Source organism: Bombina bombina, chromosome 7 (genome assembly GCF_027579735.1).
Source record: "Bombina bombina isolate aBomBom1 chromosome 7, aBomBom1.pri, whole genome shotgun sequence".
Taxonomy (NCBI): Eukaryota; Metazoa; Chordata; class Amphibia; order Anura; family Bombinatoridae; genus Bombina; species Bombina bombina.
Genome location: NC_069505.1, coordinates 12,139,285 through 12,163,865, shown reverse-complemented (window position 1 = coordinate 12,163,865; position 24,581 = coordinate 12,139,285). Strand labels below are relative to the sequence as shown.

At 42.8% G+C, this 24,581-nt stretch overlaps 1 protein-coding gene and 1 non-coding gene across 2 annotated transcripts in view; both read right to left on the bottom strand.

Moving 5' to 3' along the window:
• The window catches only part of B3GAT3 (beta-1,3-glucuronyltransferase 3), a gene marked incomplete in the record, with an annotated part of 130,042 nt that overhangs the window by 2,390 nt on the left and 103,071 nt on the right, over positions 1-24,581 (bottom strand).
• On the bottom strand, positions 22,961-23,071 carry LOC128637103 (U5 spliceosomal RNA). The gene has a single exon (XR_008398969.1). It is a non-coding gene; the product is annotated as a U5 spliceosomal RNA (small nuclear RNA).

Below are 24,581 nucleotides of genomic sequence, written 5' to 3'. Positions count from 1 at the left end.
TTACTTACCCCAGGACACTCACATGTTTGTAGAAAGCAAAACCAGTACTGAAACGAAAATCAGCAGAGGTAATGGTATATATATATAAGAGTATATCGTCGATCTGAAAAGGGAGGTAAGAGATGAATCTCTACGACCGATAACAGAGAACCTATGAAATAGCCCCCTAGAAGGAGATCATTGAATTCAAACAGGCAATACTCTCCTCACATCCCTCTGACATTCACTGCACGCTGAGAGGAAAACCGGGCTCCAACCTGCTGCGGAGCGCATATCAACGTAGAATCTAGCACAAACTTACTTCACCACCTCCATAGGAGGCAAAGTTTGTAAAACTGATTTGTGGGTGTGGTGAGGGGTGTATTTGTAGGCATTTTGAGGTTTGGGAAACTTTGCCCCTCCTGGTAGGAATGTATATCCCATACGTCACTAGCTCATGGACTCTTGCTAATTACATGAAAGAAAGGAGAAACTATAGGGTGCCGTGGTGACTGTAGTGTATAGAGAAAGAAATTTTTCAAACCCGATTAAAAAACCAGGGCGGGCCGTGGACCGGACACACCGTTGGAGAAAGAAATGTATCAGGTAAGCATAAATTCTGTTTTCTCCAACATTGGTGTGTCCGGTCCACGGCGTCATCCTTACTTGTGGAAACCAATACCAAAGCTTTAGGACATGGATGAAGGGAGGGAGCAAATCAGGTTACCTAAACGGAAGGCACCACGGCTTGCAAAACCTTTCTCCCAAAAATAGCCTCCGAAGAAGCATAAGTATCGAATTTGTAAAATTTGGCAAAAGTGTGCAGAGAAGACCAAGTCGCTGCCTTACATATCTGATCAACAGAAGCCTCGTTCTTGAAAGCCCATGTGGAAGCCACAGCCCTAGTAGAGTGAGCTGTGATTCGTTCAGGAGGCTGCCGTCCGGCAGTCTCATAAGCCAATCGGATGATGCTTTTCAGCCAGAAAGAAAGAGAGGTAGCAGTAGCTTTTTGTCCTCTCCTCTTACCAGAGTAAACGACAAACAAAGATGAAGTTTGTCTGAAATCCTTTGTTGCGTCTAAATAGAACTTTAAAGCACGGACCACATCTAAATTGTGTAACAAACGTTCCTTCTTTGAAACTGGATTCGGACACAGAGAAGGAACAACTATTTCCTGGTTAATATTCTTGTTGGAAACTACTTTTGGAAGAAAACCAGGCTTGGTACGCAAAACGACCTTATCTGAATGGAACACCAGATAGGGTGGATCACACTGCAAAGCAGATAATTCAGAAACTCTTCTAGCAGAAGAAATAGCAACCAAAAACAGAACTTTCCAAGATAGTAACTTAATATCTATGGAATGTAAAGGTTCAAACGGAACCCCTTGAAGAACTGAAAGAACTAAATTTAGACTCCAAGGAGGAGTCATGGGTCAGTAAACAGGCTTGATTCTGACCAAAGCCTGTACAAAAGCTTGTACATCTGGCACAGCTGTCAGACGTTTGTGTAACAAAACAGATAAAGCAGAAATCTGTCCTTTAAGAGAACTCGCTGACAACCCTTTATCCAAACCCTCTTGGAGAAAGGAAAGAATCTTAGGAATTTTAATTTTACTCCAGGAGAATCCCTTGGATTCACACCAACAGATATTTTTTTTCCATATTTTATGGTAAATCTTTCTAGTCACAGGTTTTCTGGCTTGGACCAGAGTATCTATCACTGAATTTGAAAACCCACGCTTGGATAAAATCAAGCGTTCAATTTCCAAGCAGTCAGCTGCAGAGAAACTAGATTTGGATGTTCGAATGGACCTTGAACTAGAAGATCCTGTCTCAAAGGTAGCTTCCATGGTGGAGCCGATGACATATTCACCAGGTCTGCATACCAAGTCCTGCGTGGCCAAGCAGGAGCTATCAGAATCACCGAGGCCTTCTCCTGTTTGATCCTGGCTACGAGCCTGGGAAGGAGAGGAAACGGTGGAAACACATAAGCTAGGTTGAACGACCAAGGCGCCACTAATGCATCCAATAGAGCCGCCTTGGGATCCCTGGATCTGGACCCGTAGCAAGGAACCTTGAAGTTCTGACGAGACGCCATCAGATCCATGTCTGGAATGCCCCATAGTTGAGTTAACTGGGCAAAGACCTCCGGGTGGAGTTCCCACTCCCCCGGATGGAAAGTCTGACGACTCAAATAATCCGCCTCCCAGTTGTCTACTCCTGGGATGTGAATTGCAGATAGATGGCAGGAGTGATCCTCCGCCCATTTGATGATCTTGGATACCTCTCTCATCGCCAAGGAACTCTTTGTTCCTCCCTGATGGTTGATGTAAGCTACAGTCGTCATGTTGTCCGACTGGAATCTTATGAATCCGGCCTTCGCTAGTTGAGGCCAAGCCCGGAGCGCATTGAATATCGCTCTCAGTTCCAGGATGTTTATCGGGAGAAGAGACTCTTCCCGAGACCATAGACCCTGAGCTTTCAGGGAGTCCCAGACCGCGCCCCAGCCTAATAGACTGGCGTTGGTCGTGACAATGACCCACTCTGGTCTGCGGAAACTTATTCCCTGAGACAGGTGATCCTGAGTCAACCACCAACGGAGTGAGTCTCTGGTTAACTGGTCTACTTGAATCTGGGGAGACAAGTCTGCATAATCCCCATTCCACTGTCTGAGCATGCACAGTTGCAATGGTCTTAGAAGAATTCGAGCAAAAGGAACCACGTCCATTGCTGCAACCATTAGACCTATTACTTCCATGCACTGAGCTATGGAAGGCTGAGGAATAGATTGAAGAACTTGACAAGCCTTTAGAAGCTTTAATTTTCTGACCTCTGTCAGAAAGATCTTCATTTCTACAGAATCTATTATTGTTCCCAGAAAGGGAACTCTTGTAGACGGGGACAGGGGACTCTTTTCCACGTTCACCTTCCACCCGTGAGACCTGAGAAAAGCTAATACAATGTCTGTATGAGCCTTTGATCTGTAAAGGAACGACGCTTGGATTAGAATGTCGTCTAGGTAAGGTGCCACTGCAATGCCCCTCGGTCTTAGAACCGCTAGAAGGGACCCTAGCACCTTTGTGAAGATTCTGGGAGCAGTGGCTAAACCGAACGGAAGAGCCACGAACTGGTAATGCGTGTCTAGAAAGGTGTAAGAAATCACTTGTTTATGTGACAATTCTTTACTTATCTTTAGTACTTTAGAAGTAGAACTGTGGTAATATGTTAATGTAACAAACTGGGAAATATGCTTGCTAGTAAGGAAGCATATAATCCTAATCTGTATTTATATTGCCTCAATAAGCTTCCAATATCAAAGAGTAATGAATACAGGAATGCTTTAGAGGCAGAACAAAGGATATATATTTCTCAAGACAGGAGCAGTAACTAGTTAAGGAAAATACCCTGATTAGTACTCATAGCATGTTTAATATGGCACACTGCAGGTGAGGAGTTAATATAACCATTTAGTAATGGTAGTACTAGTAGCTTGCTGGCAGATTTATACAGTGTAACACATAGAGGAATGTCAATATTATGGCAAGCTTAAATATGGAAGTAGTGAGAGTAGCAGACTTAGAACACTACAAGTAAAAGCTTATACGGAACCTGATAACCTCATGTGTCGCTATACTTGTTGCAAGCTGAAGGCACTGTGAGTGCTTGAGATCCGGAAGGCTGTGTCAGAGCAGCTGGAAGTCTGTGCACGCTGTGAAGTTGGAACGCTGCCAGGCCTGAGCAGCGTGTGAGGAGTGAATGGCTTGCAGTGACGTCAGAGGAAGCCAGGTAGGAAGACAACAAGCAGGGCTTTTGCCAAGGTGTGCAAGTGAAGTAGTTTAAATGCAGCCGAGTACTTTCTTTCACCAGGATACAAGCTGGAGTTGTGAGTTAATCACTTCAATAAACCAGCAAAGAGTAATTAGACAGTGCAGGCTTTATAGGCAGGAGGAGACAATGTTAAGGTGGTATAGGCTTGATATGGCAAAGTATATATTAAGGTGGAATGTGTAAGAAAGGACCATGACATACTCCCCCCCCAAGGAAACATCAAAGAGGTTTCAGGGAGAAGGACGATCCGGATGCCTCAGATGAAACAAAGAGACCAACCTATCTGCAGAGAGATTTGAAGCGGGTTCCCAAGAGTCCTCCGAAGAGTCGTACCCGGACCAATGAACCAGATACTGCAGTTCACCATGCCAACGTCTAGAGTCCAGAATGGCCTGGACCTCGTACTCAGGATCCGGGGTAGGAGAACCCAGGGAAGTGGCTGATAGAGGGGTAGAAGAGTAGCAAGGCTTGATGAGGGACACATGAAATGTCGGGTGAATGCGGTAAGTGGGAGGAAGCTGTAGAGTCACCGTAACCGGGTTTGGAAGAGCAATGATAGAAAAAGGACCAACAAAAAGCTTGTTAAACTTCTTGCAAGGAGTTGGAATCCTCAGATTCTTTGCCGATAACCAGACTTTTTGTCCTACAGCGTAGGTAGGATGAGGGCGATGGCGTAGGTCATAGAACCTCTTTTGGGTGGCCTGTGCTTGCTTGATGTTATCCTGTATGGCGACGTAAGTCTGCTTGATGGAATTGACGAGATCATTCACCTGAGGACAAGGTGAGTGTGTCATAGGCAATGGATGAAATCGGGGATGGTAGCCTGAATTGATATAAAAGGGAGAAAACCCCGTAGAAGTATTGGTGGTATTATTATATGCAAACTCAGCATGTGGGAGGTACGTGGCCCAAGATTCTTGTTTGTGGGAACAGTAGCAACGTAAAAATTGCTCCAGCCACTGGTTGGTTCTCTCACACTGTCCATTGGTCTGTGGGTGGTACGATGTGGTCAAACACTGATGTATGTCTAGTGAGCTACAAAGATGTCTCCAAAATTTTGAGGTGAATTGTGAGCCTCTGTCGCTGAGTACTGTAGTGGGTATTCCATGTAAACGAATAATCTCTCTAAGAAATAACTGAGCTGATTTTTGTGCAGTGGGTAGAGTTTCGGTTGGAATGAAATGTGCCATCTTTGACATGAGATCCACAACAACAAAAATGACGGTGTAACCTTCAGATTTAGGCAAATCAACTACAAAGTCCATGGAGACAGAAGTCCACGGAAATTCGGGAATAGGGAGGTTCTGTAGTAAACCCAGAGGTGGTTGGTGTGAGGGCTTACAGGTTTGACAGGTAACGCAGAGTTTGATGTATTCTTTAACAGTGGTTCTCATAGAAGGCCACCAAAAATACCTCTGTAGAAGGTCAAGTGTCTTGTGTATACCCATATGACCTGCTAATAATGAAGCATGGGCAATGGACACTGCCTGATCTCGCAGCGAGGGTGGAACATATAGCCTTGAATCCTTGTAGAGGATTCCAGCATTATCAGGGGTAAGCGTGTAAGCGGTCTTAGTAATGTCTTGTTGTTGATGTGTTTTTAGATCTGTGAGATCATTTGATAGAAGACCTACAAAAGAAGATTTTGGAATGATGGTGGATGGAAATTGAGTAGACTCAGGCTTTTTATCCCTTCTAGATAAAGCATCTGCCTTTCCATTCCGTATGCCAGGACGGTAGGCAATGTGGAAGGAGAAACGAGAGAAGTAGAGGCTCCAGCGGAGCTGTCGAGCAGAAAGAGTTCTGTTTGTCTGGAGATACTGTAGATTCTTATGATCAGTAAATATCACTATAGGTTGCTCCGTACCCTCCAATAAATGCCTCCATTGGTCAAAGGATGACTTAATAGCCAACAACTCCTTTTCACCAACTGGATAATTCAGCTCAGCTGGTGTCAGGAGCCTAGAGAAATAAGACACAGGATGTAATGAGTCCTTAGGAGTGGATCTCTGGGATAACACGGAGCCAATGGCATATTCTGATGCGTCAACCTCTAATACGAATTGACACTTTGTGTTTGGTAGATGGAGTATCGGAGAGGTGGTAAAGAGATGCTTTAATTGGTCAAAGGCGGTTTGAGCCTCAGGTGTCCAACAAAATGGAGTCTTTCCCTTAGTCAGATTTGTCAGGGGTTTTGTGATGGCAGCAAAGTTTTGAATAAAGCGTCTATAAAAATTTGCGAAGCCCAAGAACCTTTGAACTTCTTTCACAGAAGAGGGTATAGGCCATGATGATATGGCTGAAATTTTGTTATCCTCCATCTTTATCTGACCCTTACTGATGTGATAACCCAAGAAAGACACCTCTGTGACGTGAAACAAACATTTTTCTAATTTAACATAGAGTCTATGTGTTTGTAGTCTAGACAACACAAGCCTGACATGTTGTATATGTTCTGTCAAAGAGGGTGAGTAAATAAGAATGTCGTCTAAGTAGACAACCAAAAACGTGTCAAGGACATCTCTAAAAATATCATTAATGAAGTTCTGGAATGTCGCCGGGGCATTGCACAGACCGAATGGCATAACCGTATACTCATAGAGACCATACCTAGTCCTAAATGCGGTCAGCCACTCGTCCCCGGCTCTTATTCTGACAAGGTTATAGGCACCCCTCAGATCTAGTTTAGTGAACACTGTGGCGCCACGTAACCTCTCAATCAGTTCTGGGATGAGAGGTAGTGGGTATCTGTTTTTTATTGTTATTTTGTTCAGCTCGCGATAATCTATTATCGGGCGTAAAGACCCATCCTTGTTCTTTACAAAAAGCATAGCTGCTGCTGCAGGTGAGGTGGAGGGACGGATGAACCCTTTTTTTAAATTCTCAGTAATATAAGTTTTAAGGTGTTGTAACTCAGGTCTTGAGAGGGGATAAATATGACCATGAGGTATGGTTGCACCAGGCAGCAGATCTATGGGGCAATCATAGGCCCTATGGGGAGGCAATACCTCTGCCTCTTTTTTATCGAAAACGTTTGAAAAATCAGAATATTCAACTGGTATGACAGGAGTGGATGTGATCAAAATATGTTTCCTAGGGAAGCAAGTGTTAGAACAGTAAGAGGAGGGGAAGGAGAGAGAAAGAGTGGACCAATGCAGAGTGGGTTGGTGTAAACGAAGCCAAGAGATTCCCAGTACAATAGGGTAAATAGGAGAGGATATGATATTGAAAGTAATTGTTTCAGTGTGACCAGAGGGAGTTGTGACTAACAGAGGGACAGTTTGATGTGACACCGGACCAGAAGCTAAATGTGACCCGTCAATGACTTTGAGAGGCAGTGGAATGCTTTTTAACTGAAAAGGAATTTTATTAGAATGAACCAAACGAACATCAATGAAATTGGTACAAGCGCCTGTATCAACGATGGCGTTACTGCTGATCCTGTGCTGATCCCACTGTAATTGTAAAGGTAAGGTAAAGTAAGTTGATGTAGCTGACTTTGTGTGAAGACAGTTACTATTTGATTTTGTCTTACCTCGCTTTTGCTTCAGAAGCAGGGGACAATCCTTAACCACATGCTGCGTACCAGCACAATACATACACAGATTGAGATTACGGCGTCTGGTCTTTTCTTGCATAGTGAGAGGTCCTCTCAGAAAGCTAATGTCCATAGGCTGGTCAGGGGGAGCAGTAGCAGTAGGCGGAGTCGGGAGCAAGCGGCGTGTGGGGTGGCTAGAACTACCTTTTTCCTGCCTTCGCTCTCGGAGCCTGCGATCTATAGTAGTTGTTAAAGTATAGAAATCCTCTAGGCGATCTGGTATGCCAGTTCTGGAGAGTTCGTCCTTTACTTCCTCTGACAACCCCATTCGATACTGATTCTTGAGAGAGACCTCATTCCAGAGCGAATCTCTGGCCCAAATCTTGAAACGAGTAATATACTCCTCCACTGGAGCTTTTAACTGTTTGAGTCCTCTGAGTTTAGTCTCAGCAGTAATCTGACGATAAGGATCATCATAAAGGTTGGATAAAGCCTTTAAGAAGGCATCAAAAGAATTCAGAATTGGGTCCTGGGACTCATAAAATGAGTCAGCCCAGGCCCGAGGTTCCCCTCGCAGGTATGAGAGAACAGTTAATACTTTGGATCTGTCTGTAGGATAAGTTCTCGGTTTTAAATCGAATAACAACAGGCAGGCGTTTCTGAACTGGCAAAAAGTGGATCTATCACCAGTAAATTTCTCAGGGTAAGAAACCTGGGGCTCAGCCTGGTGGTCATTTCCAGCATTCCTATTGGCCAACACTTCTCTAAGACAGGCTTTGAGACTTTGGTTTTCCACCTGTATATCTCTAAATGCCTGAGTTAAGTTGTCCAGGCGCTGGTTTAAATTATGTAGCTGGGGGGCCACATCTGATGGCTCCATAGTTACAAATTTTTTTTTTTTTTATTTTTTTTTTTAAGGCTGGTTTATTATGTAAGAAATCACTTGTTTATGTGACAATTCTTTACTTATCTTTAGTACTTTAGAAGTAGAACTGTGGTAATATGTTAATGTAACAAACTGGGAAATATGCTTGCTAGTAAGGAAGCATATAATCCTAATCTGTATTTATATTGCCTCAATAAGCTTCCAATATCAAAGAGTAATGAATACAGGAATGCTTTAGAGGCAGAACAAAGGATATATATTTCTCAAGACAGGAGCAGTAACTAGTTAAGGAAAATACCCTGATTAGTACTCATAGCATGTTTAATATGGCACACTGCAGGTGAGGAGTTAATATAACCATTTAGTAATGGTAGTACTAGTAGCTTGCTGGCAGATTTATACAGTGTAACACATAGAGGAATGTCAATATTATGGCAAGCTTAAATATGGAAGTAGTGAGAGTAGCAGACTTAGAACACTACAAGTAAAAGCTTATACGGAACCTGATAACCTCATGTGTCGCTATACTTGTTGCAAGCTGAAGGCACTGTGAGTGCTTGAGATCCGGAAGGCTGTGTCAGAGCAGCTGGAAGTCTGTGCACGCTGTGAAGTTGGAACGCTGCCAGGCCTGAGCAGCGTGTGAGGAGTGAATGGCTTGCAGTGACGTCAGAGGAAGCCAGGTAGGAAGACAACAAGCAGCGCTTTTGCCAAGGTGTGCAAGTGAAGTAGTTTAAATGCAGCCGAGTACTTTCTTTCACCAGGATACAAGCTGGAGTTGTGAGTTAATCACTTCAATAAACCAGCAAAGAGTAATTAGACAGTGCAGGCTTTATAGGCAGGAGGAGACAATGTTAAGGTGGTATAGGCTTGATATGGCAAAGTATATATTAAGGTGGAATGTGTAAGATAGGACCATGACAAAAGGCGAACCTTAGGAACTGATGATGATCTTTGTGGATAGGAATATGTAGGTATGCATCCACGGTAGTCATATATTGACCCTCCTGGATTGTAGGTAAAATTGTTCGAATGGTTTCCATTTTGAACGATGGAACTCTGAGGAATTTGTTTAGAATTTTTAAATCCAGAATTGGTCTGAAAGTTCCCTCTTTTTTGGTAACTACAAACAGGTTTGAGTAAACCCCTGACCTTGTTCCGCTGTTGGAACTGGGTGTATCACTCCCATCTTTAAAAGGTCTCCTACGCAATTTAAGAATGCCTGTCTCTTTATCTGGTCTGAAGATAAGCGAGACATGTGAAACCTTCCCCTTGGAGGAAGTTCCTTGAATTCTAGAAGATAACCCTGAGAGACTATTTCTAGTGCCCAGGGATCCGGAACATCTCTTGCCCAAGCCCGAGCAAAGAGAGAAAGTCTGCCCCCTACTAGATCCGGTCCCGGATCGGGGGCTACTCCTTCATGCTGTCTTGGTAGCAGCAGCAGGCTTCTTGGCCTGTTTGCCCTTGTTGCAGCCTTGCATTGGTTTCCAAGCTGGCTTAGCCTGGGAAGTGTTACCCTCTTGTCTAGAGACTGCAGAGTTAGGAGACGGTCCGTTCCTGAAGTTACGAAAATTGGACTTATTCTTAGCCTTAAAAGGCCTATCCTGTGGGAGGGCATGGCCCTTTCCCCCAGTGATGTCTGAAATAATCTCCTTCAATTCTGGCCCAAAAAGGGTCTTACCTTTGAAAGGAATATTAAGTAATTTTGTCTTGGAAGACACATCCGCCGACCAAGACTTTAGCCAGAGCGCTCTGCGCGCCACAATTGCTAAACCTGAATTTTTCGCCGCTAACCTCGCCAACTGCAAAGCGGCATCTAAAATAAAGGAATTAGCTAACTTAAGTGCGTGAATTCTGTCCATGACTTCCTCATATGGAGTCTCCTTATTGAGCGACTTTTCTAGTTCATCAAACCAAAAACACGCCGCCGTAGTGACAGGAATAATGCACGAAATTGGTTGGAGGAGGAAACCTTGCTGAACAAAAATCTTTTTAAGCAAACCCTCCAATTTTGTATCCATAGGATCTTTGAAAGCACAATTGTCCTCAATGGGAATAGTCGTGCGTTTGGCTAGCGTAGAAACTGCCCCCTCAGCCTTAGGGACTGTTTGCCATGCGTCCTTCCTTGGGTCGACCATGGGGAACATTTTCTTAAATATAGGAGGTGGGACAAAAGGTATGCCTGGTTTCTCCCACTCCTTAGTCACTATGTCCGCCACCCTTTTAGGTATCGGAAAGGCATCAGGGTGCACAGGGACCTCTAGGAATTTGTCCATTTTGCACAATTTTTCTGGAATGACCAAAGAGTCACAATCATCCAGAGTAGTTAGTACCTCCTTAAGTAAGGCGCGGAGATGCTCTAACTTAAATTTAAACGTCACAACATCAGGTTCTGCCTGTTGAGAAACTCTTCCTGAATCAGAAATTTCTCCCTCCGACAGACCCTCCCTCACTGCCAATTCTGACTGGTGTGAGGGTATGACAGATAAATTATCGTCAGCGCATTCTTGCTCTTCCACTGTATTTAAAACTGAGCAATCACGCTTTCTTTGAAATGCTGGCATTTTGGATAAAATATTAGCTATAGAATTATCCATTACTGCCGTTAATTGTTGCATAGTAACAAGCATTGGCGCGCTAGATGTACTAGGTGTCACCTGCGCGGGCATAACTGGTATTGACACAGAAGGAGAGGATAGTGAACTACCCCCACTACCTTCATTTGAGGAATCATCTTGGGCAACCTTATTAAATGTGACAGTACTGTCCTTACTTTGTCTGGACGCCATGGCACAATTTTCACATACATTTAAAGGGGGGGCCACCTTGGCCTCCATACATACAGAACATGTTCTATCTGAAGGTACAGACATGTTAGACAGGCTTATACAGGCTATTAATGCAATAAAACCGTTTTTAAACAAAACCGTTACTGTCTCTTTAAATGTTAAACAGAGCACACTTTATTTCTGAATGTGTGAAAAACTATGAAGGAAATATCCGATCCTTACCAAATTTGCACCCTAGTGTCTTAATGCTTTGAAAGTATTGCACACCAATTTTTAAGTTTGTAACCCCTTAAATGAGGAAACCGGAGCTATTTTATCAAATTAACAATTTTAAACCCACTACAGTCCCAGTCACAGCGTTTGCTGCGGCTTCACCTGTCCTTGGGGGTTATTCGCCACAGAAATAAGCCTTCCAGAAACGTTTTTAATGGCCACCAGACCCTCTCACATGAAGCTGCATGCACTGCATCCAGAAGAAACTGCGCAATTAAGGCGCGAAAATTAGGCTCTGCCTACTAGAGTGAAAGGCCCTTCCTGACTGGAAAAGGTGTCTAAACGACTGCCTGGCGCTTAAAAACGTTACCAAAGTATTTTCAAGTTTTAAAACACTTCAAACAACATATAAATATCGAATAAATCAATCGATCTTGCCCACAATAGTGTCAACCAGTATATAGCCCATTAATAAGCCTTCATTCTGTTATGAGTCTAAGAAAATGGCTTACCGATCCCAAAGAGGGAAAATGACAGTCTTCTAGCATTACTAAGTCTTGTTAGAAAATGGACTAGTCATACCTTGAGCAGAAAAGTCTGCAAACTGTTCCCCCCAACTGAAGTTCTCTGGGCTCAACAGTCCTGCGTGGGAACAGCAATTGATTTTAGTTACTGCTGTTAAAATCATACTCCTCTTTTAAACAGAACTCTTCATCCTTTTCTGTTTTAGAGTAAATAGTACAAACCGGCACTATTTTAAAATAACAAACTCTTGATAGAAGAATAAAAAACTACAACTAACACCACATACTCTTCACCATCTCCGTGGAGATGCTACTTGTTCAGAGCGGCAAAGAGAATGACTGGGGGGCGGAGCCAGAGGGGGGGCTATATGGGCAGCTTTTGCTGTGCTCTTTGCCGTTTCCTGTTGGGGAAGAGAATATTCCCACAAGTAAGGATGACGCCGTGGACCGGACACACCAATGTTGGAGAAAAGCCTTTGCCAATATATGAAAATAAAGATACAGCTGCACTCAGGGTTATAGATCCAGAAACGCAAAAGCTTTATTGAAAACTCATTAAAGAACAATTCTTAAAAATGTTATCCAGTCTTCCCAGGAAAAATAAATGGATTATAATGTCTGTACATAATTACTTTTTTCCCTAAAAGTTTAGAATGACTGTGAAAATCTTAAAATTAAATTATTTCTGGTAATGACAATATTGGCTTGTGACTGTCTTTGGCTTTTTAATCAATTCATTAACTGATTTCAATTTACCATCAATTTTAATAGTCCCATATAAAAGGGAATAGTTTTATGTTAGAAAACACTCTGAAAACCTTAGATACAAATAATTATTAACTTATACATTACGCGTTTCGCTAAATGCAAAGCAATGATTAGTATTACTTTGTGACAAAGTGGCGAAATAGGCATAAAAGGCATCAGATTAAAAAATGTATGCTCAGCTTGTCTTTGTATTTATGGATTGCAAACTAAACTAAAGTTTTATCTATTGCCTCAGTTCATACACTGGATCCGTGTCTGCATAATTTGTAATAATGCATGTAAATTAGTGGCATATTTAGGTTTTGAGCTGCCCCCCCCCCCCTCCATCCAGATTTTAGGCCCTTTTTATCCATAATATTGTTTTGGTTAGGGTGTAACATTAAATTTTTTATTTTTCATGTCATTTCAAAGTTAATATTCACTATATATATTTATTTATGAACTGGGTTCTGCCTGTATAATAACATAATTTATGCTTACCTGATAAATTCCTTTCTTCTGTTGTGTGATCAGTCCACGGGTCATCATTACTTCTGGGATATAACTCCTCCCCAACAGGAAATGCAAGAGGATTCACCCAGCAGAGCTGCATATAGCTCCTCCCCTCTACGTCAGTCCCAGTCATTCGACCAAGAATCAACGAGAAAGGAGTAACCAAGGGTGAAGTGGTGACTGGAGTATAATTTAAAAAATATTTACCTGCCTTAAAACAGGGCGGGCCGTGGACTGATCACACAACAGAAGAAAGGAATTTATCAGGTAAGCATAAATTATGTTTTCTTCTGTTATGTGTGATCAGTCCACGGGTCATCATTACTTCTGGGATACCAATACCAAAGCAAAAGTACACGGATGACGGGAGGGATAGGCAGGCTCATTATACAGAAGGAACCACTGCCTGAAGAACCTTTCTCCCAAAAATAGCCTCCGAAGAAGCAAAAGTGTCAAATTTGTAAAATTTGGAAAAAGTATGAAGCGAAGACCAAGTTGCAGCCTTGCAAATCTGTTCAACAGAGGCCTCATTCTTAAAGGCCCAAGTGGAAGCCACAGCTCTAGTGGAGTGGGCTGTAATTCTTTCAGGAGGCTGCTGTCCAGCAGTCTCATAGGCTAAACGTATTATGCTACGAAGCCAAAAAGAGAGAGAGGTAGCAGAAGCTTTTTGACCTCTCCTCTGTCCAGAATAAACGACAAACAGGGAAGAAGTTTGGCGAAAATCTTTAGTTGCCTGCAAGTAGAACTTGAGGGCACGAACTACATCCAGATTGTGTAGAAGACGTTCCTTCTTTGAAGAAGGATTTGGACACAGGGATGGAACAACAATCTCTTGATTGATGTTCCTGTTAGTGACTACCTTAGGTAAGAACCCAGGTTTAGTACGCAGAACTACCTTGTCTGAGTGAAAAATCAGATAAGGGGAATCACAATGTAAGGCTGATAACTCAGAAACTCTTCGAGCCGAGGAAATAGCCATTAAAAACAGAACTTTCCAAGATAACAATTTTATATCAATGGAATGAAGGGGTTCAAACGGAACACCCTGTAAAACGTTAAGAACTAAGTTTAAACTCCATGGCGGAGCAACAGCCTTAAACACAGGCTTGATCCTAGCTAGAGCCTGACAAAAGGCCTGGACGTCTGGATCTTCTGACAGACGCCTGTGTAACAAGATGGACAGAGCTGAAATCTGTCCCTTTAATGAGCTAGCTGATAAACCCTTTTCTAAGCCTTCTTGTAGAAAAGACAATATCCTAGCGATCCTAACCTTACTCCAGGAGTAACCTTTGGATTCGCACCAGTATAGGTATTTCCGCCATATTTTATGGTAAATCCTTCTGGTAACAGGCTTCCTAGCCTGAATCAGGGTATCAATAACCGACTCAGAAAAACCACGTTTTGATAAAATCAAGCGTTCAATTTCCAAGCAGTCAGCTTCAGAGAAGTTAGATTTTGATGTTTGAATGGACCCTGTATCAGAAGGTCCTGTCTTAGAGGTAGAGACCAAGGCGGACAGGATGACATGTCCACTAGATCTGCATACCAAGTCCTGCGTGGCCATGCAGGTGCTATTAGAATTACTGATGCTCTCTCCTGTTTGATTTTGGCAATCAATCGAGGAAGCAGCGGGAAGGGTGGAAACACATAAGCCATCCCGAAGTTCCAAGGTGCTGTCAAAGCATCTATCAGAACTGCTTCCGGATCCCTGGATCTGGACCCGTAGCGAGGAAGTTTGGCGTTCTGGCGAGACGCCATGAGATCTATCTCTGGTTTGCCCCAACGTCGAAGTATTTGGGCAAAGACCTCCGGATGAAGTTCCCACTCCCCCGGATGAAAAGTCTGGCGACTCAAGAAATCCGCCTCCCAGTTCTCCACTCCCGGGATGTGGATTGCTGACAGGTGGCAAGAGTGAGACTCTGCCCAGCGAATTATCTTTGATACTTCCATCATTGCTAGGGAGCTTCTTGTCCCTCCCTGATGGTTGATGTAAGCTACAGTCGTGATGTTGTCCGACTGAAACCTGATGAACCCCCGAGTTGTTAACTGGGGCCAAGCCAGAAGGGCATTGAGAACCGCTCTCAATTCCAGAATGTTTATTGGCAGGAGACTCTCCTCCTGATTCCATAGTCCCTGAGCCTTCAGAGAATTCCAGACAGCGCCCCAACCTAGTAGGCTGGCGTCTGTTGTTACAATTGTCCAGTCTGGCCTGCTGAATGGCATCCCCCTGGACAGGTGTGGCCGATAAAGCCACCATAGAAGAGAATTTCTGGTCTCTTGATTTAGATTCAGAGTAGGGGACAAATCTGAGTAATCCCCATTCCACTGACTTAGCATGCATAATTGCAGCGGTCTGAGATGTAGGCGTGCAAAAGGTACTATGTCCATTGCCGCTACCATTAAGCCGATCACCTCCATGCATTGAGCTACTGACGGGTGTTGAATGGAATGAAGGACACGGCATGCATTTTGAAGCTTTGTTAACCTGTCTTCTGTCAGGTAAATCTTCATTTCTACAGAATCTATAAGAGTCCCCAAGAATGGAACTCTTGTGAGAGGAAAGAGAGAACTCTTCTTTTCGTTCACTTTCCATCCATGCGACCTTAGAAATGCCAGAACTAACTCTGTATGAGACTTGGCAGTTTGAAAGCCTGAAGCTTGTATTAGAATGTCGTCTAGGTACGGAGCTACCGAAATCCCTCGCGGTCTTAGTACCGCCAGAAGGGCACCCAGAACCTTTGTGAAGATTCTTGGAGCCGTAGCCAATCCGAATGGAAGAGCTACAAACTGGTAGTGCCTGTCTAAGAAGGCAAACCTTAGATACCGGTGATGATCTTTGTGGATCGGAATGTGAAGGTAAGCATCCTTTAAATCCACAGTGGTCATGTACTGACCCTCTTGGATCATGGGTAAAATTGTCCGAATAGTTTCCATTTTGAACGATGGAACTCTTAGGAATTTGTTTAGAATCTTTAAATCTAAGATTGGCCTGAAAGTTCCCTCTTTTTTGGGAACCACAAACAGGTTTGAGTAGAACCCTTGTCCTTGTTCCGACCGCGGAACCGGATGGATCACTCCCATTAATAACAGATCTTGTACGCAGCGTAGAAACGCTTCTTTCTTTATCTTGACAGATGAAATCTCCCTCTTGGGGGAGATAATTTGAAGTCTAGAAGGTATCCCTGAGATATGATCTCTAGTGCCCAGGGATCCTGAACATCTCTTGCCCAGGCCTGGGCGAAGAGAGAGAGTCTGCCCCCCACTAGATCCGGTCCCGGATCGGGGGCTCTCGATTCATGCTGTCTTTGGGGCAGCAGCAGGTTTCCTGGCCTGCTTGCTCTTGTTCCAGGCCTGGTTAGGCTTCCAGCCTTGCCTGTAACGAGCAACAGCTCCTTCCTGTTTTGGTGCAGTGGAGGTTGATGCTGCTCCTGTTTTGAAATTCCGAAAGGGACGAAAATTAGACTGTCTAGCCTTAGCTTTGGCTTTGTCTTGGGGTAGGGCGTGGCCCTTACCTCCTGTAATGTCAGCGATAATTTCTTTCAAACCGGGCCCAAATAAAGACTGCCCCTTGAAAGGTATATTAAGTAATTTGGACTTAGAAGTAACATCTGCTGACCAGGATTTTAGCCACAGCGCCCTACGTGCCTGTATGGCGAATCCTGAGTTCTTAGCCGTAAGTTTGGTTAAATGTACTACGGCCTCCGAAATGAAAGAATTAGCTAGTTTAAGGACTCTAAGCCTGTCCGTAATGTCGTCTAGCGTAGATGAACTAAGGTTCTCTTCCAGCGACTCAATCCAAAATGCTGCCGCAGCCGTAATCGGCGCGATACATGCAAGGGGTTGCAATATAAAACCTTGTTGAACAAACATTTTCTTAAGGTAACCCTCTAATTTTTTATCCATTGGATCTGAGAAAGCACAGCTATCCTCCACCGGGATAGTGGTACGCTTAGCTAAAGTAGAAACTGCTCCCTCCACCTTGGGGACCGTTTGCCATAAGTCCCGAGTGGTGGCGTCTATTGGAAACATCTTTCTAAATATTGGAGGGGGTGAGAACGGCACACCGGGTCTATCCCACTCCTTAGTAACAATTTCAGTTAGTCTCTTAGGTATAGGAAAAACTTCAGTACTCGCCGGTACCGCAAAGTATTTATCCAACCTGCACAGTTTCTCTGGTATTGCAACGGTGTTACAATCGTTGAGAGCTGCTAAGACCTCCCCTAGTAATACACGGAGGTTCTCCAATTTAAATTTAAAATTTGAAATATCTGAGTCCAATCTGTTTGGATCAGAACCGTCACCCACAGAATGAAGCTCTCCGTCCTCATGCTCTGCGAGCTGTGACGCAGTATCAGACATGGCCCTAGCATTGTCAGCGCACTCTGTTCTCACCCCAGAGTGATCACGCTTGCCTCTTAGTTCTGGTAATTTAGACAAAACTTCAGTCATAACAGTAGCCATATCTTGTAATGTTATCTGTAATGGCCGCCCAGATGTACTAGGCGCCATAATATCACGCACCTCCCGGGCGGGAGATGCAGGTACTGCCGCGTGAGGCGAGTTAGTCGGCATAACTCTCCCCTCGCTGTTTGGTGAAATTTGTTCACATTGTACAGATTGACTTTTATTTAAAGTAGCATCAATACAGTTAGTACATAAATTTCTATTGGGCTCCACCTTGGCATTGGAACAAATGACACAGATATCTTCCTCTGAGTCAGACATGTTTAACACACTAGCAAAAAAACTTACAACTTGGTTATAATCTTTTTTAGCAAAAACGTACTGTGCCTCAAAGAGGTACTAAACGATTAAATGACAGTTGAAATAATGAACTGAAAAACAGTTATAGCATCAAACTTTAAAACAACACAACTTTTAGCAAAGGTTTGTTCCCATTAGTAAAATAACAATAATTAAATTTGATATAAAAAATACAAAGCAACGTTTTTATTCACAGTCACTATAAGAATTCTCACAGCTCTGCTGAGAGAATTTACCTCCCTTCAAAGAAGTTTGAAGACCCCTGAGATCTGTCAGAGATGAACCGGATCAAGCAGGAAATATAAAAGTAACTGACTGGAATTTTTTGATGCGTAGCAAAGAGCGCCAAAAACGGCCCCTCCCTCTCCCACACAGCAGTGAAGAGAAACGAAACTGTCACAAATAAAAGCAAAAAAGGCTGCCAAGTGGAAAATAATGCCCAAATATTTATTCACACAGTACCTCAGCAATGTAAACGATTCTACATTCCAGCAAAAACGTTTAACATGATAAATAGTTATTAAAAGGATTAGTGACCTTTAACAGAGTAGTTCCGGTGAAATACCATCCCCAGAATACTGAAGTGTATACATACATGTCATTTTAACGGTATGGCAGGATTTTCTCATCAATTCCATTCAGAAAATAAAAACTGCTACATACCTCAATGCAGATTCATCTGCCCGCTGTCCCCTGATCTGAAGCCTTTACCTCCCTCAGATGGCCGAGAACAGCAATATGATCTTAACAACTCCGGTTAAAATCATAGTAAAAAAACTCTGGCAGATTCTTCCTCAAACTCTGCCAGAGAAGTAATAACACGCTCCGGTGCTATTGTAAAATAACAAACTTTTGATTGAAGTCATAAAAACTAAGTATAATCACCATAGTCCTCTCACACATCCTATCTAGTCGTTGGGTGCAAGAGAATGACTGGGACTGACGTAGAGGGGAGGAGCTATATGCAGCTCTGCTGGGTGAATCCTCTTGCATTTCCTGTTGGGGAGGAGTTATATCCCAGAAGTAATGATGACCCGTGGACTGATCACACATAACAGAAGAAATATTTTTTAATGAAAACCCCATATATAAATTGGCTCACCATAAAATAAAACATGAAGGTAAAAAACCTGTATATGCTTCCCCCTTTGGAAGCCAAGGGGTTTAAAAAAAATATTGCTTGAAATGTACGTTAGGCCTCACTGAACTCCATTAGCGCACACACACAAAGTACCCAACCCTTGCCCTGCATAAGCTTTTTCTTTACTGATTGGTGGAAGGAAGAGGGCAGCTCAATATGCTGCTGCTCTCCGGAAGACATTAAAAAGAAAATTTATGCTTACCTGATAAATTTATTTCTTTTTGGATACGATGAGTCCACGGATTTCATCCTTACTTGTGGGATATTTACCTCCTCGTCAGCAGGAGGCGGCAAAGAGCACCACAGCAGAGCTGTATAAAAAGCTCCTCCCTTCCCTCCCACTCCAGTCATTCGACCGAAGTTAGGAAGAGAAAGGAAAAGCCAAGGTGCAGAGGTGTCTGACGTTTAACAAAAAATAATAATAATAACAACCTGTCCCAAAGAACAGGGCGGGCCGTGGACTCATCGTATCCAAAAAGAAATAAATTTATCAGGTAAGCATAAATTTTCATTTCTTTTTTAAGATACGATGAGTCCACGGATTTCAACCATACTTGTGGGATACAATACCAAAGCTATAGTACACGGATGAAAAGGGAGGGACAAGACAGGGACCTAAACAGAAGGCACCACTGCTTGAAGAACCTTAGTAAAATTTAGAAAAAATTAGAAGAGAGAACCAAGTTGCAGCCTTGCAAATCTGTTCAACAGAAGCATCATTTTTGAATGCCCATGAGGAAGAAACAGTGGAATGACTCTTAATTCCTTCAGGAGGCTGCTGTCCAGCAGTCTCATATACAAAATGGATGAAACTCCATAGCCAAAAGGAAAGCGAGGTAGCCGTAGCTTTCTGACCCGTATGTTTCCCTGAAAAAACAACAAATAAAGGAGACAATTGACAAAAGTCCTTAGTCGCATATAAGTAAAATTTTAAAACACTGACTACAGCCAAATTGTGTAGAAGTCGCTCCTTCTAAGAAGAAGGATTAGGATACAAGAACGGAACAACAATTTCCCTTTGTCCATTTTTCAGTAGAGTTTTTCTGTTCATACAGCTGATAAGCTTAGCTAGGATTAAAGTAGTGATTCATAACTATCCCAGTGAATAAACTCTTTGTTTTAAACAACCTTAGGAAGAAAACCAAGGTAAGTACATAAAACCACCTTAACTGAACGAAAAACAAGGTAAGGAGAGTTATACAGTAATGCCGAAAGCTCAGACACTCTTCGAGCAGAAGAAAAGGCAACAGGAAACAAAACTTTCCACAATAATAATTTAATATTTATAAAATGCATAGGTGCAAACGGAACCCCTCGAGGAACTAAATTCAACCTCCATAGAGAAGCAACTGATTTAAACACAGGCCTGATTCTAATCAAAGCCTGACAAAAGGATAGAATATCTGGTACATCTGGCAGACGCTAGCGTAACAAAATAGATAAGGCAGGGAACTTACTGATAACCCCTTCTCCAATCCTTTCTTGGAGAAAAAGACAAAATCCTGGGAATCCTAACACTACTCCAGGAGTAGCCCTTGGATTCACACCAAAGAAGATATTTGCGCCATATCTTATGGTAAATCTTACTAGACTTACGCCCCCGAATAAAGGTAGATATAACCTAAATAGAAAACCCTCGCTTGGACAGGACCAAGCATTCAATCTCCAAGCAGTCAGCTGTAGAGAAACTAGATTCAGGCAACTGAAAAGACCCTGAATGAAAAGGTCCGTCCTCAATGGTAGCCTCCAAGGTGGCAAAGAAGACATGTCCACCAGAGCGGTATACCAAATCCTGCGAGGACACTCCGGATCAAGGAGGATCACTGATGCCCTCTCCTGTTAGATTCAAGCAATAACCTGGAAAAGGAATGCAAACGGGGAGAATATATGTTAGGCTGAAAGACCAAGGAACTGCCAAAGCATCCATCAGCTCGGCCTGGAATCCCTGGACCAGTATCTCGGAAGCTTGGCAATCTGAAGAGATGCCAAGAGATCCAACTCCAGCCGACCCTATCTGAGAATTAGGTTGAAGAGAATTTCCGGATGGAAATCCCACTCTCCTGGAAGAAAAGTTCACCTGCTCAGAAAAACTGCCTCCCAGTTGTCCACCCCTGAGATGTGGATCGCCGACAGATGTCAAGACCGGGCCTCTGCTCAATGGATTATCTTGGCCACTACGGTCATCGCTAAGGAACTCCTTGCTCCTTCCTGATGATTGATGTAAACCACCGTCGTTATTGTCCGCCTGGAATCTGATGACTTGGGCCGAAGGCGACTGAGTCCAGGCTCTAAGCGCAATGAAGATCGTCCTCAGCGCTAGAAAGTTGCTGGAAAGGAGAGACTCTGAGTCCATACTCCCTGAGCTCTTAAGAAGCTACAGACTGCTTACGCTCATAAAAGATTAATATCTGTTGACATAACGACCCATAAAGGACAGCGAAAGCATGTCCCCTGGTATAGATGATCCAGAGACAACCACCATTGAAGAGAGTAATTTGTCTCCTGATCCTTTTTATTCGAGGAGACAAACCTGTATAATCTTCATTCCACTGCCTGAGCCTGCTTAGCTATCTGAGATGAAAACGAGCAAACGGTATGATGACCATAGCCACCACCATCAATGCGATTATCTCCATGGACTGGACAATTGATGGCCGAGGAGTGGACCGAAGGACTCAACATGTACTCAGAATCCTTGACCTTCTGACCTCTGTCAGAAATAAAATCATGGATATAGAGTCTATTAGATTTCCCAGGAAGGGTACCGCTGTCTGAGGAATTAAACTCTCTTCTAGATGTATCCACCCGTGCATTCCCCGGAGGGATAGTACAATGTCGGTATGGGACTTTGCTAGTTGATAAGATGATGCCTGGATTAGAATATAGACAAATTCAGTAGCTTGCCAATCATTGTTTAGATTATGTTAATTGTAACCCACCAGCGAAAGAAGACCCGCTGTGTGGAACACCTAGCCACAGCTGGATTCGAACTCTCAACCTTCAGCTCAAAAAGCAGCAAAGTCTACCACTAGTCCATTGTAGGACAGAGGCGCCCCCGCAAGGCCCCGCGGTTTTAGTACCGCCAGTTGCGGCCCCAGAACCCTTATGAAAATCTGGGTGCCGTGGTCAGACTGAAAGGAAGAGTCCCAAACTAAAAACGTTTGTCCAGAAAGACAAACAGTAGGAATTTGCGATGATCTCTGTGGATAGGAACATGAAGATATGCATCCTTTAGATCCACTGTCATCATAAAATAACCCTCTTGGATTAATGGAAGAATGGAACGAATAGTTTCCATCTTGCAAGATGGAACTCTGAAAAACAAGTTTAGACTCTAGAGGCCTAAGATAGATCTGAATATTCCCTCCTTTTTGGGAACTTCAACCAGATGAACAAAAAATCCCCATTAAGCCAGGATCCAACAAGGCCCTCTTGTAGTGGAATTGTTAAAAAATCAAACTTAGAGCATACCTATGAGTATCAAGGCTCTAACCCTAAAGCTCAGAGAGCTGGGAAACAGAACTTCTATCCTGACCCAAAGGAGTTTCTGACTCAATAGTATCAGACAATGCATCACATCAAAATACTGCCGCACTAACGACAGTGTTAAGGGTATTGAGTACACCGTTGGTCTATATAACCTTTGAAAAACCCAACTCTTCCCTAAGGAAAAAAGTGGTTTACTTACCTATGTTGGAAACTACTCCTTTCACCCTAGGTAAAGTCTACCCAGTCCCCTTAACAAAGGTGGTTATGGGAAAACCCTCCCTAAATATAAGGAATGCAGTCCTTCACCCTGGACGTACTAGGACAGATTACATCAGGATAGTGCCCGAACAAATACTCGAACACTATAGGTTTGTGGCATAAAAATGAGTATTACCAACATACTTCCAAATGGCAAACGCCTAAAAGGGAGAAGGTGCATAAAAAAAAAAGGAAGTGCAATATTTTAATGAAAAATTGACACAAAAAAACGTTAGTGTCACTTTAAACGTAACATTAATTTATGTGTGTACATATTCCACTTTAAACACAAAGCTGAAATACTCAAACAGCTGGAATGTATCAAATACTCAAGGTTGTTTCCCTCCATGAAAATCTTTAGAAAAGGCAAAAGATTTATTCAATCTAAAGAGAGACAGAGTAGTACTGTGACTTGAAATGGCACGTAAAGCAAAAAGTAAAGGAACACCATCACCATGTTTTTGCATCAAAAATTAAAATGTGCTGTTATATGTGGCGTATAACACAGAACCCCCAGACTTCAACTTAACCTATAGGAATCAGTCTGCAATTGGATGGGACACTGACAGAGAACATGCATCCGGATTAGTTATAACCCCCCTTACATACTGCATGTCTGTGAAGCTTCTCTGCTAAATGCCTAACGCAGCAGAGAACAATATCCAGCTCACTGAAAAACATTCACATATAAAGAGCGCAAAGCCTCTCAACTATACGCTATAATGCAGCAGAGAAGGCATCTGGCGTCCATCCTACAATTTTGTACAAAAAGGCGCGCAAACAAAGGCGCGAACCATAGCTCCGCCCATCGTGGGCGCATCAAGTAAAATCTCCCGGTCTGCTAATTTGAACAAAATGAAGCTGTCGGGAGAACCACTCTCATGGACCAGTGTTAATTTTGACGGCAAATTTCAATTTAGTCTTAGTTTTAGTCTTATGACTAAAATGCCATTTTAGTTTTAGTTGTATTTTAGTCATCTGAATTGTTTTAGTTTTAGTCTAGTTTTAGTCGACTAAATCTTCAGTAGATATTAGTCAACTAAAATCTAAGGGGTTTAGTTAAAGTGTAATGTATTATGTCAGCATTTCTCTATCAAACTCATTATATACTCCAGGAGTAAACATAACACCTGTTATTATTTATTGTATTAAGGTTTAAACATGCAGTACAGACACAGATTTAGAAACTGTTAATTTTGACAGCAAATTTTGATTTAGTTTTAGTCATAGTCTTTTGACTAAAATGCCATTTTAGTTTTAGTCGCATTTTAGTCATCAGAATTTCTTTAGTTTTATGCTCATTTTAGTCTAGTTTTAGTCGACAAAATTAACACCGTCATGGACATGTATGAAAAATAAACAAACCCCCCTTAGTCAGCTCGCAATGTAATACCAACTGTAGGGAACGGTGAACAAGTCATATAACCCCTTCAAGGAATTCTCCCTGTCAGATGCCTCTTTAAGCCGTAGGGAGTGGTGACATGTAAAACACATTTCATGTATAATCAAATAAATCTCCCTGTCAGCCGTCTTATTTGTTAATATAACATTTTGTATGCGCAATAAAATAAGGCTCCCTGACGGCTGTTAGACTTGTTTCGTCTTTTAACACCTTTCAGTGAGAAAAGTTAACAACGCCCTTGTAAAATATTGTTTATGTCACTTAGTAAAAAACCTCTGAGTGCTGCCTACAACCTGGCTGTCATCAGAGATAGCCCTACGCCGCAGCTGCAGCATAGACCGAAGGCTCAAAAGCAGAGCGCACATACTAGCGCCATTTGACAAGCCCGGTCGCCATTGTTTAAGTATAGGCGCCGTGAGTAAAGAAAAAAAGTGTATATTGCTGTTACTTGTTAAACATCTACTTTACCCAGAGAAGTCGTATGATAACTGTTCTCTATGCAATCTCCCGG